Source organism: Myodes glareolus, chromosome 16 (assembly GCF_982192425.1).
Source record: "Myodes glareolus chromosome 16, mMyoGla1.1, whole genome shotgun sequence".
Lineage (NCBI taxonomy): Eukaryota > Metazoa > Chordata > Mammalia > Rodentia > Cricetidae > Myodes > Myodes glareolus.
Genome location: NC_142041.1, coordinates 39,713,521 through 39,729,097, shown reverse-complemented (window position 1 = coordinate 39,729,097; position 15,577 = coordinate 39,713,521).

The window sequence follows — 15,577 nt, the reverse complement described above, 5'->3', positions numbered from 1 at the left end:
TTCCCCTCATTGGCACTAGGGAGCCAAAAGAAGAGGGGAGATAAGGGGACCTCAATAGCCTCCTCAATATTTAGATCCGATGCCCACCCACACCCTTTTTTTAAAAGACAAGGTCATACTATATACCTCTGGACTGACCTGGAACTTGGTATTAGAAGAGGTCGGTGTCAAACTCACAGAGATCCATTTGCTCCTGCCTCCTAAATGCTGAGATTAAATATCTGCACCATCACACCTGGTGATCAGACCTTTCCCAAAAGTTTCATCCCTTGCCGATAGCTCCACACACTGGAAAGTGAACCCTAACTCATGAGCCTTGGAGGGACACTTCCAAACCACAGCTTGGTACCAAGGAACTTGCATAGAAGCATTTTTCCTCGCACCTGTGTCTGTAATGGAGTGAGGAAAATGTCTTCTTAATGTGCACATTTCTGGAAGTCTCACTCAAGGTTTTAAGAATACTTTCATATGCCTTCTCATGTGATCCATTTAATAGTTTGCCCGAAAGATTCACCTAGAAGTTTCCTGGATAACTAACTGTAGTTAAGTGTTCTTACCTAAGTGTTGATGGGTATGATACCGTCACAGTTTAAAAAAACAATGACTCTTTTGATTTTAGCCTCCTACTGTGCACACAGGGTAAAGGTGAACCTTGGGAAGTAGGTTCTCAAATTGATCTACTGTGCTGTGACTCTGGATCTAAAGTGTTCTCCTGCATCTCACATTGCTCCACCGCTCTCCACTGTCCACCCTCCATATTGTACAGCTCCCAAGTTAGTTAACACTGTCATTTCTTCCCAGCTGCCTTCTTTCTCCCAAATGTCATGAGTTTATCCCTGAGTCTTTGTTGTCCATAGGAGTGATAGCCATTGGTCAGATGACAATAAAGCCATTTTTTTTCTGCTCATTCTTGAAGCTTCCACTCTGCCCTTTCCAGCGCACTTACTCATCCCGCTCATTAGATGAGACTAGAAAGATGGATACCTTGGTCCACTTGTACTGATATAACATAATGCCAGTCTGGGCAATTTATGAAGGACAGACAGGAATCTGTTTTCTCAGAATGGTGGACTCTGGGAGGTCCAAGTTCCAGGTATTGCTATCTGCTTGGACCCTACTTAAAGAGAAAGGGCAAAAGAGAACATGTTTCTCATCCCCTTGTGGCAGTAACACAGACAATAACAAATCTCTTTTGTGGTCTGCATAGTTCTACAGAGGTCCTGCCTTCCAACATGGCAACAGTAGGATCAATTTTCAACACACAAGATAGGGGACATATTTAGTTCACAGCAATAGGTTAAATTTAAATTGCAAGAAAATAACCCAAAGATCTAACCCATGGGTCTAAGCCCTTCATAAAATTAAGCTTCTTTCTGTCTAAAAATATATCTTTGTCTGGGATCCATGTCTTTACACCTTAGGGTAAAACTGTCTTCAAATGTTGTGTTCTTTCAAAGGGATCTAGGTGCCATTATCAAAATCCACATGTAAAAGGGAATTATATTGTCTGCTTTGAATCACCTGCCTCCAACGCACTCGGTCCAACAAAGGTGACAAGCAACATAAATAGCAAAGATAAAAAACAGAATCTGAGTTGGAAAGCAAACTGTTTTTCTTCTCCTCACACACCATAAAAACCAGATGCTAAATGTGTGTGTGTGTGTGTGTGTGTGTGTGTGTGTGTGTGTGTGTGTGTGTGTGTGGTGGTAGTTTTCCACACACACCAAGCAAGCCATCAGTCCTGCAGTGGAAACCATCTGGATGTCCCTTAATTTTAATTGGATTCTGGCATGATGTGCTTGGAGATGATGCGAGGTCTCTCCGTTTCAGGATCCAGTCTCAAGACTGCCTCCACTCGCTTCAGACGTCAGCTGTTTGCTTGTGTTTCTGATCCTTCATCTATAAACCGAGGCACCCATCATCTTCCCGTTGGATTCTGGTGAATTTTCTTACACAGTAAAAACTTCAGAGAAATACTTATATTCACTACTTTTAAAGACGGTTACAGAGGATGCAGATGAAAAGATGTACAGTTGGGGTATGTGGCCAGTATGAGTATACTGCCTTCTCTGTACCCTCTTCTGATAGCTGAAGATTGCCATACCTGTACTTCCTTGGTTCTTCATGGAAACATCATTTCCTAGGCATGATTTAAGTATAGACAACCAGAGTAAAACATAAAAGGACAAAAAATGCATATTGCTTTGTTAATAGACTGGGTAGGGAACCCCAACAAGGACTTTCCACCTTTTCCTTGACCTTACTGTAGTATAGGTGTATGACAGGTTTTCTTCCCAAGTAGAGGTCAGTCACCTACCATCAGATAAGGGAAGAGGAAGAACTGCTTTACGATCAGTAGCTCTGAGGTGGTAGTATGGGGAGATCAGGGTTTCTGTGACCTGCTCAGAGGAAGCAAAATTCTGGTATCTATGGCCTGGCTTGGGAAGCAGTGATGCATTGGGAATCATGGATGGAAACCACAAAACGTTAGCACAGAACCCCACATTGGCTCACATAGCTTCCCTCCCTCTTCTTTAAAGTTTTCTCCTCACTGGATTGCCCTGGCTCTTCAGATCTTGGGATCTTTTAAAAACAGATTTCTTTCCTTGATCAGGTACATTTTCTTTTTACCCTGGCTGTGGATAGGAGCTCTGGAAATTTCCATCATCTTGCAGCTTCAAGAGAGATCAAGAAACAAGCTGTTCAATAGTTCTTGATGAGTCTTACCTTCAACCTTCCATACATAAAGGAGATCAGATACTCTCTCAGTACCAGGGCCATACAGGAAAGAGCAGGGATTACAAAGTAGACATATACCCTACATCAAATATTATATTTTCACATGATATTGTAAGAATCCAACCCACCCCACCAAAAGAACTCCCCCAAAGACAGTCAAGAATATCACTGACCTTCGATTTGAATAATAGAAGAGTGAAACTCTTTATACACAGACCATCAGAGGCATAGGTACTCTCTGATACCAGCTTCGACACATCTTGCTGATAGTGAGCCTTTGTCCTCTTCTTGCTGAGGTCTATGTATGTGAGGGAAATCTGTGCAGAAGCACTTGCTTTTCTGGAAGTTCTAGCAGGAATAGAAGAGGTTTGCATTCAAACAGAATACTTAAAATTATCCCCTGGCGGAAGAGGATGCCTGTCACAGTTGATGGCTAGAAACAAAGGAGATTTGGTATGTATAGTCTAATGTCTGCGATGTATTCTGTTAATGTCACAGAAAACTGGGGTACACATAACCTCCTAGTATGTTATACTTCTGTTGTTCCCACCTCCTGCCTTAAGAGAAAAGATGGAAGGAGTTAGCTGACTGTGATCTGAGGAATGTGAGGGCCAGACATGAGATCTTTTCACCTCCTTTTTGTTTGTTCGTTTAACCAAAGAGAACCATCCAGAAAGCAATGATGCAGCAGTTGATAATGTGGCTGTGGACAATGTGAGTTGTTGAAGGAGCAAAGGTGACTTCGGGGTCTCTGCCCTGAGTCATCATCGCCTTAATGTTTTCCTGTACGTCTTTCCAGATGCTCTTACGGAAACCAGCTCGGAACGTCAAGGTTGTTTTCTTTTCCTTCAGCTTCCCTGCACAGAGCCGTGACTTTCTGATATTTTAGATGCTTCCTAGGGGACTCTGTGGCTCTGGTTGGTAAGTGTAGCTTGAGAGTCCGAGATGTGCGGGGAGAGAGCGAGCAGGCTACAGACCATGACAATCTTGTCTAGCAGGAGGCCATTTATATGTGTCTATTGGGGGCAGTGAAGGACACTGTTGATGAATGTTAGCATCGCTGCTCCTGAAATCAATGCTTTCTTCAGGATATAATATTGCTTTATGCTGGGACTCTGCAGGATTTCTGTGGCATTGGGCTTTGTTTGAAAATTCAAAGAATTCTCCAACAGCATGCTTAGCTGCTCTACAAAAAAAAAATAATCAATTAAAAACTCAAGTGCTTTAGATACTATGAAAGCAAGTCACAAATGTTTCTGGTTTGCATCTGAAACAAAGAAGAGAGCGTGAATGTTATTTTGGATCAAGGACAGCTGCCACCTAATGGGATTAAATCCTTCCACAAAGAAACTACAAGCAATGGAAAATGCCAAGGTCTAGCATTGTGCTAGCAGACTAAACAAAAATGCAATAGATTCTAAATATTGTACTACAGTGTGGTTAGTTTTATTTCACGGTTTTGTAGGTACTTCAAGGATGGGGAGAGAAAAATTCTGTAGTCCCAGGAATTATGGTAGGATTTTCCTTCTTTGGTCCCACTGACCTCCTGGAGAGGTTTCCCACCACATGCCGTGTGTTTTATTCTTCCGTGTGCACTGGATGTGCCACCCTAGTCTGGCTGCCCCATTCCTCGCTCCACCGGTTTTAGCAACACGTGAAAATAGCGTACGCTGCAGCACGCCATTTTTCCCCAGTCTGTTCTGGATATGAAGTCAGACGCAGTCTTCCTGATAAATCTCCTCCGTAAGTAAGCATGAATGTGTCAGCTCTGCCGGGAAAGTGACATGGACTGGGTCCTGAGTGGAACGTTCTGATCAAGCTTTGCTTCTGCCACGGGAGCCCCGAGTGGTACAGAACAGTCTCCGGCAGGAACCACAGCTAGGGCTCCCGGAAGCGGCAGGAACCACAGCGAGGGCTCCCGGAAGCAGTGCCTAGCCACACGGCACCGTGTTTAATGGGTGCTCCAGACGTGTCTTGTGCATATGAATGCATTTAGTCCCGTGTACTGAAGTTCCCAGGTGAAAAGGCCATTAAAGTTCCACCAGGCTGAGAGAGTGTGGCTAGAGAGAGAGCTGGAAAGTTACAGGTCGAGAGCCAAATTATCGTAGGTTGTATCAGTCTCTTAAATATCCACTTATTGCCTTCCTCAGTGTTTGACCTAACATCCATGTGCTTCTCATTCCCTTCTGGAATGGGCAAATGTAGCCCTGGCTTTCACAATGCCAAAGGCTAAGAATGATGTCAGAAAACATCTGAAGTCTATAGCACAGACTTCCCTCTTGCTTCGCTTTTACTACCTGATGTATCCAATACTGTATTTGTTTTTGTTCTTTTTTTTCCTTTTAAAGATCTATGTTCTTTATTATTACTATAAAAATATTCTCTATCTCACTCTTTCCACTGCACATAAAACTGTTCTCCTATTTCTGTTTGTTTGTGGTTTGATTTTTGACTTTCTTTTTTTTCTTATTTATTTATTTATAAGAATTTCCACTTCCTCTCCCCCTCCCAATACCCTCCCACTCGCCCCACTCCCTCTTCTCCTCCTTCTCCAGTCCCAAGAGCAGTCAGGGTTTCCTGCCCTGTGGAAAGTCCAAGTTCCTCCCCCCTCCCTCCGGGTCCAGGAAGGTGAGCATCCAAACACACAAGGATCCCAAAAAGCCAGTACATGCAGACGAAACAATACCCAGTGCCATTGTCAATGGCTTCTCAGTCAGCCCCCACGTCAGCCACATTCAGAGAATCCGGTTTGATCACATGCTCGTTCAGTCCCAGTACAGCTGGCCTTGGTGAGTTCTCATTCAATCAGTCCCCATGTATCAATGGGTGAACGCAGCCTTCACAGGCCTGACTTCCTTTTTCATGTTCTCCCTCCTTCTGCTCTTCATTTGGACCTTGGGGGCTCAGTCCAGTGCTCCAATGTGGGTCTCCATCTCTATCTCCATCCATCCTCAGATGAAGGTTCCCTCTGGTTCTGCCTTCCTTGCTCACGTTCTCCCTCCCTCTGCTTCTCATTTGGACCTAGGGAGTTAAGTTCAGTGTTCCAATATGTGTCTCTGTCTCTATCTCCATCCTTCGCCTGATGCAGGTTCTGTGGTGACATGCAAAATATTCATTAGTATGGTTATGGGCCAAGGCCAGTTCAGGCACCCTCTCCTCTGCTGCCCAGGGAAAAATCTGGGGACCTCTCCTTGGGCCTGGGAACCCCTCCAGAATCAAGTCTCTTGCAAACCCTAAAATGGCTCCCTTAGTTGAGATATAAACTTCCCTGCTCCCATAACCATCCTTCCTCCCTCATCCCCATTCCCCCAAGCCATCCCCAATCCTCCCCCTCTCCCCTATCCCTAACCATCTCCCCTTACTTCCACCCCCCATCCACCCCCTGTGCACCCAAATTTGCCTGGCAATCTTGTCTACTTCTAATATCCAGGAGGATAACTATATGATTTTCTTCAGGTTCACCTTCTTATTTAGCTTCTCTAGGATCACGAATTATAGGCTCAAAGACTTTTAACTATGGCTAGAATCCACTTATGAGTGAGTACATACCATATTCCCCTTTTTGGGCCTGGGTTACCTCACTGAGCAAAGCATTTTCTATTTCCATCCATTTGCATGCAAAATTCAAGATGTCATTGTTTTTTACTGCTGAATAAAACTCTAATGTGTATATGTTCCACAACTTTTTTAACCATTCTTCTATTGAGTGGCACCTAGGTTGTTTCCATGTTCTGGCTATTACAAATAGTGCTGCTATGAACATAGTTGAACAAATACTTTTGTAGTATGATAGGGCATCTCTTGGGTATATTCCCAAGAGTGGAATTGCTGGGTCCTGAGGGAGGTTGACTCCCAGTTTCCTGAGAAACTGCCACACTGATTTCCACAGTGGCTGCACAAGTTTGCATTCCCACTGACAATGGATGAGTGTTCCCCTCACTTCACATCCTCTCCAGCATAGGCTATCATTGGTGTTTTTGAGTTTAGCTATTCTGACAGGTGTAAGATGGTATCTCAAAGTGGTTTTGATTTTCATTTCCCTGATCGCTAAGGATGTTGAGCATGACCTTAAGAGTCTTTTGGCCATTCGAAGTTCATCTGTTGTGAATTCTCTGTTCAGTTCAGTACCCCATTTTTTAATTGGGTTAATTAGAGTTTTGGTGTCTAGTTTCTTGAGTTCTTTGTATATTTTGGAGATCAGACCTTTATCTGATGAGGGGGTTGGTGAAGATCTTCTCCCAGTCAGAAGGTAGCCTTTTTGTCTTACTGACAGTGTCCTTTGCTTTACAGAAGCTTCTCAGTTTCAGTAGGCCCCATTTATTCATTGATTCTCTTATTGTCTGTGCTACTGGGGTTCTGCTTAGGAAGTGGTCTCCTGTGCCTATGTATTGTACACTACTTCCCACTTTCTCTTCTATCAAGTTCAAAGTGGACAGATTAATGTTGATGTCTTTAATCCATTTGGACTTGATTTTTGTGCATGGTGATAGATATGGATATACTTTCATTCTTCTACAGGTTGACATCCAGTTATGCCAGCACCATTTGTTAAAGATGCTTTCCTTCTTCCATTGTATACCTTTAGCTCCCTTGTCAAAAATTAGGTGTTCATAGGTTTGTGGGTTAATATCCGGATCTTCTATTCGATTCCATAGGTCGACTTCTTGGTTCTTATGCCAATACCAAGCTGTTTTCAATACTGTAGCTCTGTAATAGAGTTTGAAGTCAGGGATGGTAATGCCTCCAGAAGTTCCTTTATTGTATAAGATTGTTTTGGCTATCCTGGATTTTTTGTTTTGCCATATAAACTTGATTATTGTTCTTTCAAGGTCTGTGAAGAAGTTTGATGGGATTTTGATGGGGATTACATTGAATCTATAGATTGCTTTTGGTAGAATTGCCATTTTTACTATGCTGATTCTCCCAATCCAAGAGCAGGGGAGGTCTTTCCATTTTCTGGTATCCTCCTCAATTTCTTTCTTCAAAGACTTAATGTTCTTGTCAAATAGATCTTTCACTTCCTTGGTTAGAGTTACCCCAAGATATTTTATGCTATTTGTGGCTATCATGAAAGGTGATGTTTCTCTGATTTCCCTCTCTGCTTCTTTATCCTTTGTGTATAGGAGGGCAATAGATTTTTTGGAGTTGATCTTGTATCCTGTCACATTACTAAAGGTGTTTATCAGTTCTAGGAGTTCTTTGGTAGAGATTTTGGGGTCGCTTATGTACACTATCATATCGTCTGCAAATAATGAAAGTTTAACTTCAGCCTTTCCAATTCGAATCCCCTTGATCCCCTTATGTTGTCTTATTGCTATTGCTAGAACTTCAAGCACTATATTGAAGAGGTATGGAGAGAGTGGACAGCCTTGTCGTGTTCCTGATTTTAGTGGAAAGGCTTTGAGTTTCTCTCCATTCAATTTGATGTTAGCTGTCGGCTTGCTGTAAATTGCTTTTATTATATTTAGGTATGATCCTTGTATCCCCAGTCTCTCCAACACCTTTATCATAAATGGGTGTTGAGTTTTGTCAAATGCTTTTTCAGCATCCAATGAAATGATCATATGGTTTTTTTCTTTCACTTTATTTATATGATGGATTACATTGATAGATTTGCGTATGTTGAACCAGCCCTGCATCTCTGGGATGAAGCCTACTTGATCATAATGGATAATTTTTCTAATATGTTCTTGGACTCGGTTTGCCAGTATTTTATTGAGAATTTTCGCGTCGATGTTCATGAGTGAGACTGGCCTGTAATTCTCTTTCTTGGTTGTGTCTTTATGTGGTTTAGGTATCAGAGTAACTGAAGCTTCATAAAAGGAGTTTGGCAATGACTCTTCTGTTTCTATATTGTGGAATACATTTAGGAGTATAGGTATTAGCTCTTCCTGGAAGTTTTGGTAGAATTCTGCATTGAAACTATCTGGTCCTGGTGCTTTTTTGGTAGGGAGATTTTTGATAACAGCTTCTAATTCTTCGCAACTAACAGGTCTATTCAGATTGTTCACCTGTTCTTGGTTAAACTTTGGTATATGGTACTTATCTAAAAAAATGTCCGTTTCTTTTACATTTTCCAATTTTGTGGCATACAGGCTTTCGTAGTAAGATCTAATGATTCTCTGAATTTCCTCTGTGTCTGTGGTTATGTCCCCCTTTTCATTTCTGATCTTATTAATTTGCATGTTTTCTCTCTGCCATTTGATTAGTTTGGATAGGGGTTTGTCGAGCTTGTTGATTTTCTCCAAGAACCAGCTTTTAGTTTCATTGATTCTTTGGGTTGTTTTCTGTGTTTCTATTTTATTGATTTCAGCCCTCAGTCTGATTATTTCCAGTCTTCTACTCTTCCTGGGTGAATAAGCTTCTTTTTTTTTTTTTTAGAGCTTTCAAGTGTGCTGTTAAGTCTCCAATGTGTGCTTTCTCCATTTTCTTTAATTGGGCACTTAGTGCTATGAATTTTCCTCTTAGCACTGCTTTCATAGTGTCCCATAGGTTTGAGTATGTTGTGTCTTTTTTTCATTAAATTCAAGGAAGACTTTAATTTCTTTTTTTATTTCTTCCTTGACCCAGGGTTGATTTAGTAGTTGACTGTTCAATTTCCATGAGTTTGTTGGCTTCCTGGGGGTAGCATTGTTGTTGAATTCTAACTTTAATCCATGGTTATCTGACAAGATACAGGTGGTTACTAATATTTTTTAGTATCTGTGGAAGTTAACGAGTATGTGGTCAATTTTCGAGAAGGTTCCATGAGCTGCAGAGAAGAAGGTATATTCTTTCCTATTTGGGTGGAGTGTTCTATAGATGTTTGTTAAGTCCATTTGATTCAATACCTCCAATAATTCTCTTATTTCTCTGTTAGGTTTCTGTCTGATTGACCTGTCCATTGGTGAGAGAGGTGTATTGAAGTCTCCTACTATTAGTGTGTGTGGTTTGATGACTGCCTTGAGTTCTAGAAGTGTTTCTTTTACATATGTGGGTGCCTTTATATTAGGGGCATAGATATTCAGGATTGAGACTTCTTCCTGATGAATTGTTCCTGTTATGAGTATGAAATGTCCATCTCCATCTCTTCTGATTGATTTTAGTTTGAAGTCAATTTTGTTAGATATTAGAATGGTCACACCCACTTGTTTCTTAGGTCCATTTGCTTGGAAAACCTTTTCCCAACCCTTTACGCTGAGTAGGTGTCTATCTATGTGGTTGAGGTATGTTTCTTGTAAACAGAAGAATGTTGGATCCTGTTTTCGTATCCAATCTCTAAGTCTGTGCCTTTTTATAGGTGAATTGAGTCCATTGATATTTAGTGATATTAATGACCAGTGGTTGTTGACTCTGGTCAATTTTTTTTTGGGTAGTAGAGTGTATGTGTTTTCCTTCTTTGAGTTGTGCTCGTGAAGGGTCGCTAGATGTCTGAGTTATTGTAGGCAGTGTTGGGAATGTTGGATTCCTTGGGTTGTGATTTTCCTTCTAATATTCTCTATAAGGCTGGATTTGTAGCTACTTATTGTTTAAATTTGTTTTTGTCCTGGAATATTTTGTTTTCTCCGTTGATAGTGAACAATAGCTTGGCTGGGTATAGTAGTCTGGGCTTGCATCCATGGTCTCTTCATTTCTGCAGTACCTCTATCTAGGACCTTCTGGCTTTCATGGTTTCCATAGAGAAGTCCGGTATAAGTCTGATAGGTTAACCTTTATAAGTTACTTGACCTTTTTACTTTACAGCTCTTAATATCGTTTCTTTAATCTGAATGCTTTGTGTTTTGATTATTATATGGCGAAGGGATTTTTTTTTGATCCAGTCTATTCAGTGTTCTGTATGCTTCTTGAATCTTCATAGGAATATCGTTCTTTAGGTTGGGAAAGTTTTCTTCTATAATTTTGTTGAATATATTTTCTGGACCTTTGATCTGCAATTCTTCTCCTTCTTCTACCCTTATTATTCTTAGACTTAGTTTTTTTTATTATGTCCCAGATTTCCTGAATGTTTTGTGATGAGAATTTGTTGGATTTGCTGTTTTCTTTGGTCAGAGCGTTTATTTTCTCTATGGTGTCTTCATAATTTGAGATTCGTTCTTCTATCTCTTGTATTCTATTGGTTATGCTTGTTCCTGAAGTCTCTGTTTTTTTACCTAGATTTTCCATATCCAGCTGGCCCTCAGTTTGTGTTTTCTTCATTGTCTCCAGTTCAGTTTTCAATTCTTGAACTGATTCCATTACCTGTTGGATTGTTTTTTCTTGGTTTCCCAGGGTATCATTTACGAATTTACTCATTTCTTCAAACTTTTTGTTATATTTCTCATCCATTTCTTTACTCATTTCTTCAATCTTTTTGTTATATTTCTCTTCTATTTCTTTAAGTGAGTTATTCATACCCTGTTTAAGAGACTCTATTGCTTTCATAATGACAGTTTTCCACTTCTTCCAGAATAGGGTGTTCAAGTCCTTCTGTCGTAAGATCACTGAGATCTGGTGTGTTCATGTTGTTTTTCAGATTGTTGGAGGAATCCTTGCCTTGGTGCCTGCCCATCTCTTCCTTCAGATGCTCTCCAATGGCTCTTCCCTCTGCTGGGTCTTCTGCTACAGGATCAGTGCGCCTTGCTGGCCAGGAATCTCCTTGTCTGCAGTCCTACCTTGCTGCAGGCAGGCTATTAAAACAAAGGAACTCCCTCCTGCCCGTTTGCACTTACTGCCCCGTCCCGGTGGCGCCCACACAGGCTGGGTTGGAGGATTTTATGCCCCGAAAAAGGGAGAGAGGAAGGGAAGTGGTTCCTGGCTGAAAGCGGGGATGGGGTAGAAGGAGAGAGGGTTTAGCTGGGGGAAGCGCCCCTTCAGAATGCCCAGGGAGATAAGGATGGCAGGAAAATTGTGTGTTCCCCTACCGGGCTTGTGTGGCAGGTCAGGAGCACACTTACCCCTCCATTGTATCTTCTGCTACAGGATTAGTGCCACTTGCTGGTCAGAAACCTCCCTGTCTGCAGTCTTACCTTGCTGCAGGCAGGCTATTAAAACAAAGGAACTCCCTCCTTCCTGTTTGCACTCACCGCCCCTTCCCGGCGGCGCACACACAGCTGTTTTTGTTCTTTAAAAGGATAATATGTTGGAGTGTCCCGAGTGGTCTGAAAGCCAGGCAGAGGCTGCCGCCAGAGGGGTGTAGGTTTCCCACGGCGAGCGGCAGAGCTGGTCCCACCATGCGGCCCAGAGAGCAGGCAGCTGGGTGTGGTAGACGACGGAGTAAATAGACATAAGACTATACATAAAGCTAAACATTTATTACTTAAAAAGAGGCAGGGAAACAGAGAGACATGGAGACAAACATAGAGAGAGAGACAGAGACACGTGTGCACACGCCAAGAGACGGGAGACAGAAGAGAAAGGGTTAAGATGGCGACAAGGGAGGTCGGAAGTGGCTGGGAGTGGGCGTGATTAGGCCGTAAGGGACCAGACCCAAAGGAATAACATTTGTAAGGTTTCTTTGATGTAGAAAATTTCAAAGTAATAAATTTAATGTTGTAAAAGGTTTACTAAGCCGGGCAGTGGTGGTGCACACCTTTAATCCCAGCACTCGGGAGGCAGAGGCAAGTGGATCTCTGTGAGTTCGAGGCCAGCCTGGTCTACAGAGCAAGTTCCAGAACTGGTTTCATAGTTACAGAAAAACCCTGTCTCGAAAAACCAAAACCAAACCAAACCAAAATAAAATAAAATAAAAGGTTTACTAATAGAATTGCTTAGGAGACATTAATCACAAAATATAATTTAGACAAGGGATTGCAGCCTCCAAAATACCCACAAAATAAGTGCACTAACCAGACCTGTTAGTCATAAGGAAAATTACTGTGTTATTATGTGAATATTTGTTCACCAGGATTCACAAACCATCAGACCCATCCACAAAGAACATGCTCTAACATGTTCAGGGGGCAGAGTAATGTCACAGCCAGTGTTAAGTCCTGGGCTGCCATAAAGCCTTCAATTCTTCTTGAGAAAAACATAATTCTGTCAGATGGGCAAGAAGATCCCAGATAACAACCATATGAAAGCTTTTACTTTTTCTTACTTAAAGAATTCTGTTTTTATGCCAGTACCAGGCAGGCTGTTTTCAGTACTATAGTAGAGTTTGAAGTCAGGGATTGTGATGACTCCAGAAGTTCCCTTATTATACAGGATTTTTTTTTTGCCTATCTTATGTTTTTGCTTTTCCATATGAAGTTGAGTACTGTTCTTTTGAGGTCTGTGAAGACTTTGGCTGGAGTAACACTATCCAAATATGATAAGACCCATATGACAAGAACTCTAAGTCTTTGAAGAAAGAAACTGAAGAAGACACCAGCAAATGGAAAGATCTCCCATGCTCTTGAATTGGGAGGATCAACATAGTAAAAACGGCAATCTTACCAAAAGCAATCTACAGATTCAATGCAATGCCCATCAAAATCCCACTTTGGAAGGCAATTTCTCAGAAAATTAGGAAACAACTTACCTCAAGGCCCAGCAATACCACTTTTGAGTATATACCCAAATGATGCTCATTCACACCACAAGGACATGTGCTCAACTATGTTCATAGCAGCACTATTTGTCATAGACAGAATCTGGAAACAACTTAAATGCCTCTCTACAGAAGAATGGATAAAGAAAATGTAATACATTTACACAATGGAGTACTTACTACACAGCAGAAAAAAATAATGACATCTTGAAATTTGCAGGCAAATGGATGGAGCTAGAAAATATTATTTTGAGTGAGGTAACCCAGACATAGAAAGGCAAATATCATATGTACTCACTCATAAGTGGCTTTTAGACATGAAGCAAATAAAAACCAGCCTACAATTCACAATCCCAGAGACCCTAGACAACAATGAGGACCCTAATCTACATGGGAAATAGAAAAAGACAAGATCTCCTAAGTAAATTGGTAGCATGAGGACCTTAGGAGAGGGTAGAGGGGGAGGAGAGAGGAAGGGAGGGGAGTGGAGAAAAATATTTAGTTCAATAAAAGCATTTTTTTAAAAAAAAAAAGAATTCTGGCTGTGTCTTTGCTGTGTAAATCTCCCATCTGCCTGAGGGGTCAGGCTTTCAGCTTTTTGTCTTTGTTCTGTTTAAATTGTTTAAAGTGTAGCCTACGGCCGGGTGGTGGTGGTGCATACCTTTAATCCCAGCACTCAGGAGGCAGTGGCAGGCAGATCTCTGTGAGGTTGAGGCTAGCTCGGCTACACAGAGAAACCTTGTCTCAAAAAAAACAAACAGACAAAAAGAAAAAAAGAAGAAGAAGAAGCCAAAAATAAAACTAAGTGTCATTTGGGGCTGGAACCTCCTTTACAAAAAGATTTAAGGATGTCAGCATACGTAAAATGCATCAGTCTTACATAAGGTGTATGTATGTAAGTTAGAAAAATCTTCTATTGCAGGCTGGCTCTTCTTTGGGCACTGACACACTTTTTCAGCAAAGAGACTTTTCTTTACTGTCCTCAGTGCATAGAGTGATTTTTCGCCAGGAAGCCTTATTATTTCTCTATCATCTTGGGTTATGGTTTTCTTTGTTCCGCTGCTATAAAAGCCTCATGGAATTGTCTCTGCAGTGGGATGTGGTGTTTGAGGTAACCTAAACCTGTGACCCTGGGCCTTGGCCACTCATATTTGGCTCCATTGTGAAGTATCTCTTATTGCTTTCTAAGTGAGAGCTGGATTTTTGCGTTGACAGCCACATCAGCCCTTCCATATACGAGCAGCCGAGACATCAATAAGTTTAGGCACATGTTCAAAATTAGAGTAAAATAGGATTTTGGGTCCAAGCAGTCTGCCCCAAGCTCATTACTCTCCAAATTGTATTGAATCTGCATTGACTAATGTCATCAAGGCAGAACACAGGAGTATTAAAAATGAGGACCATAAATTGCTCTACTGTTTGAAAACACAGACCGAGTCTCAGATTCTGTAACAAACCATGATGCCTGAGAGAAAAAGACCGATGGCCTTGGTGTATAAATGATACACACCAGAACCAACTGAGTGGCATGGGGCTGCCTTTGCTGCTATGGTAGTGGTGGTGGTTTAGGCATAGGTATGAAGGAGAAAGATGTAGCCTGGCTTATTTTCCAGATTTGTTTCTCTACAGCTTCAGCTTCTCCTTAGCAATGAGTCTGAAAATGTGCATAAAATATATTTGGTAGTGCACGTATAAATTCCAGAACAGAACACAGCAGCTTCGGCCACTCTGTATAGCTCTGTCTTTTTTAATCTTGGTGTGTGTGTGTGTGTGTGTGTGTGTGTGTGTGTGTTTCTGTCTGTCTGACTGGTGTGTATGTGTGTGGGGGATGGGTTAGTGGCTTTTTCTTTCCTCAAATTTCCTCAAATTAAAATAAGAAAATTAGTAACATTTAAAAGAAAACTAAAAGGGCCCATGAGTAGCAGGTGACTGTTGAGTTCTAGCCACCTCATATCCATGGGGTCCTCTCTATCTCTTTTCTCCAGTCAGAGGTTTCTTGCGTATACTTTCATAGGGATGAGTGAGTGCCTCTTTCTCGGTACTGATTTTGTCTTTTTGTCTGTTTTGCCTTTGTGAGTGTCTTCTCATCCTGCAGCTCTTTTCTCAGAAGAACGTTTCTTCCTCCTGTGAGCTACACTTCTAAGAGGCTCTAGTCCCTCTTAGGCTGGCCTGAGTATGGAAGCTTGGATTCGTGGCCAGAGGTCCTTGAGCTGCGGTTTCAGTGTCTCTGCCATTTGCTTGGTCAGGATAAATTCTTTGAAGGTAGAAATGGGGAAGACTGAATCCAAATGAGGACTCCTAAGAGAAGAAATGCTGAGATCTAAGATCGAAGAGAACCATACATTTGGGTAA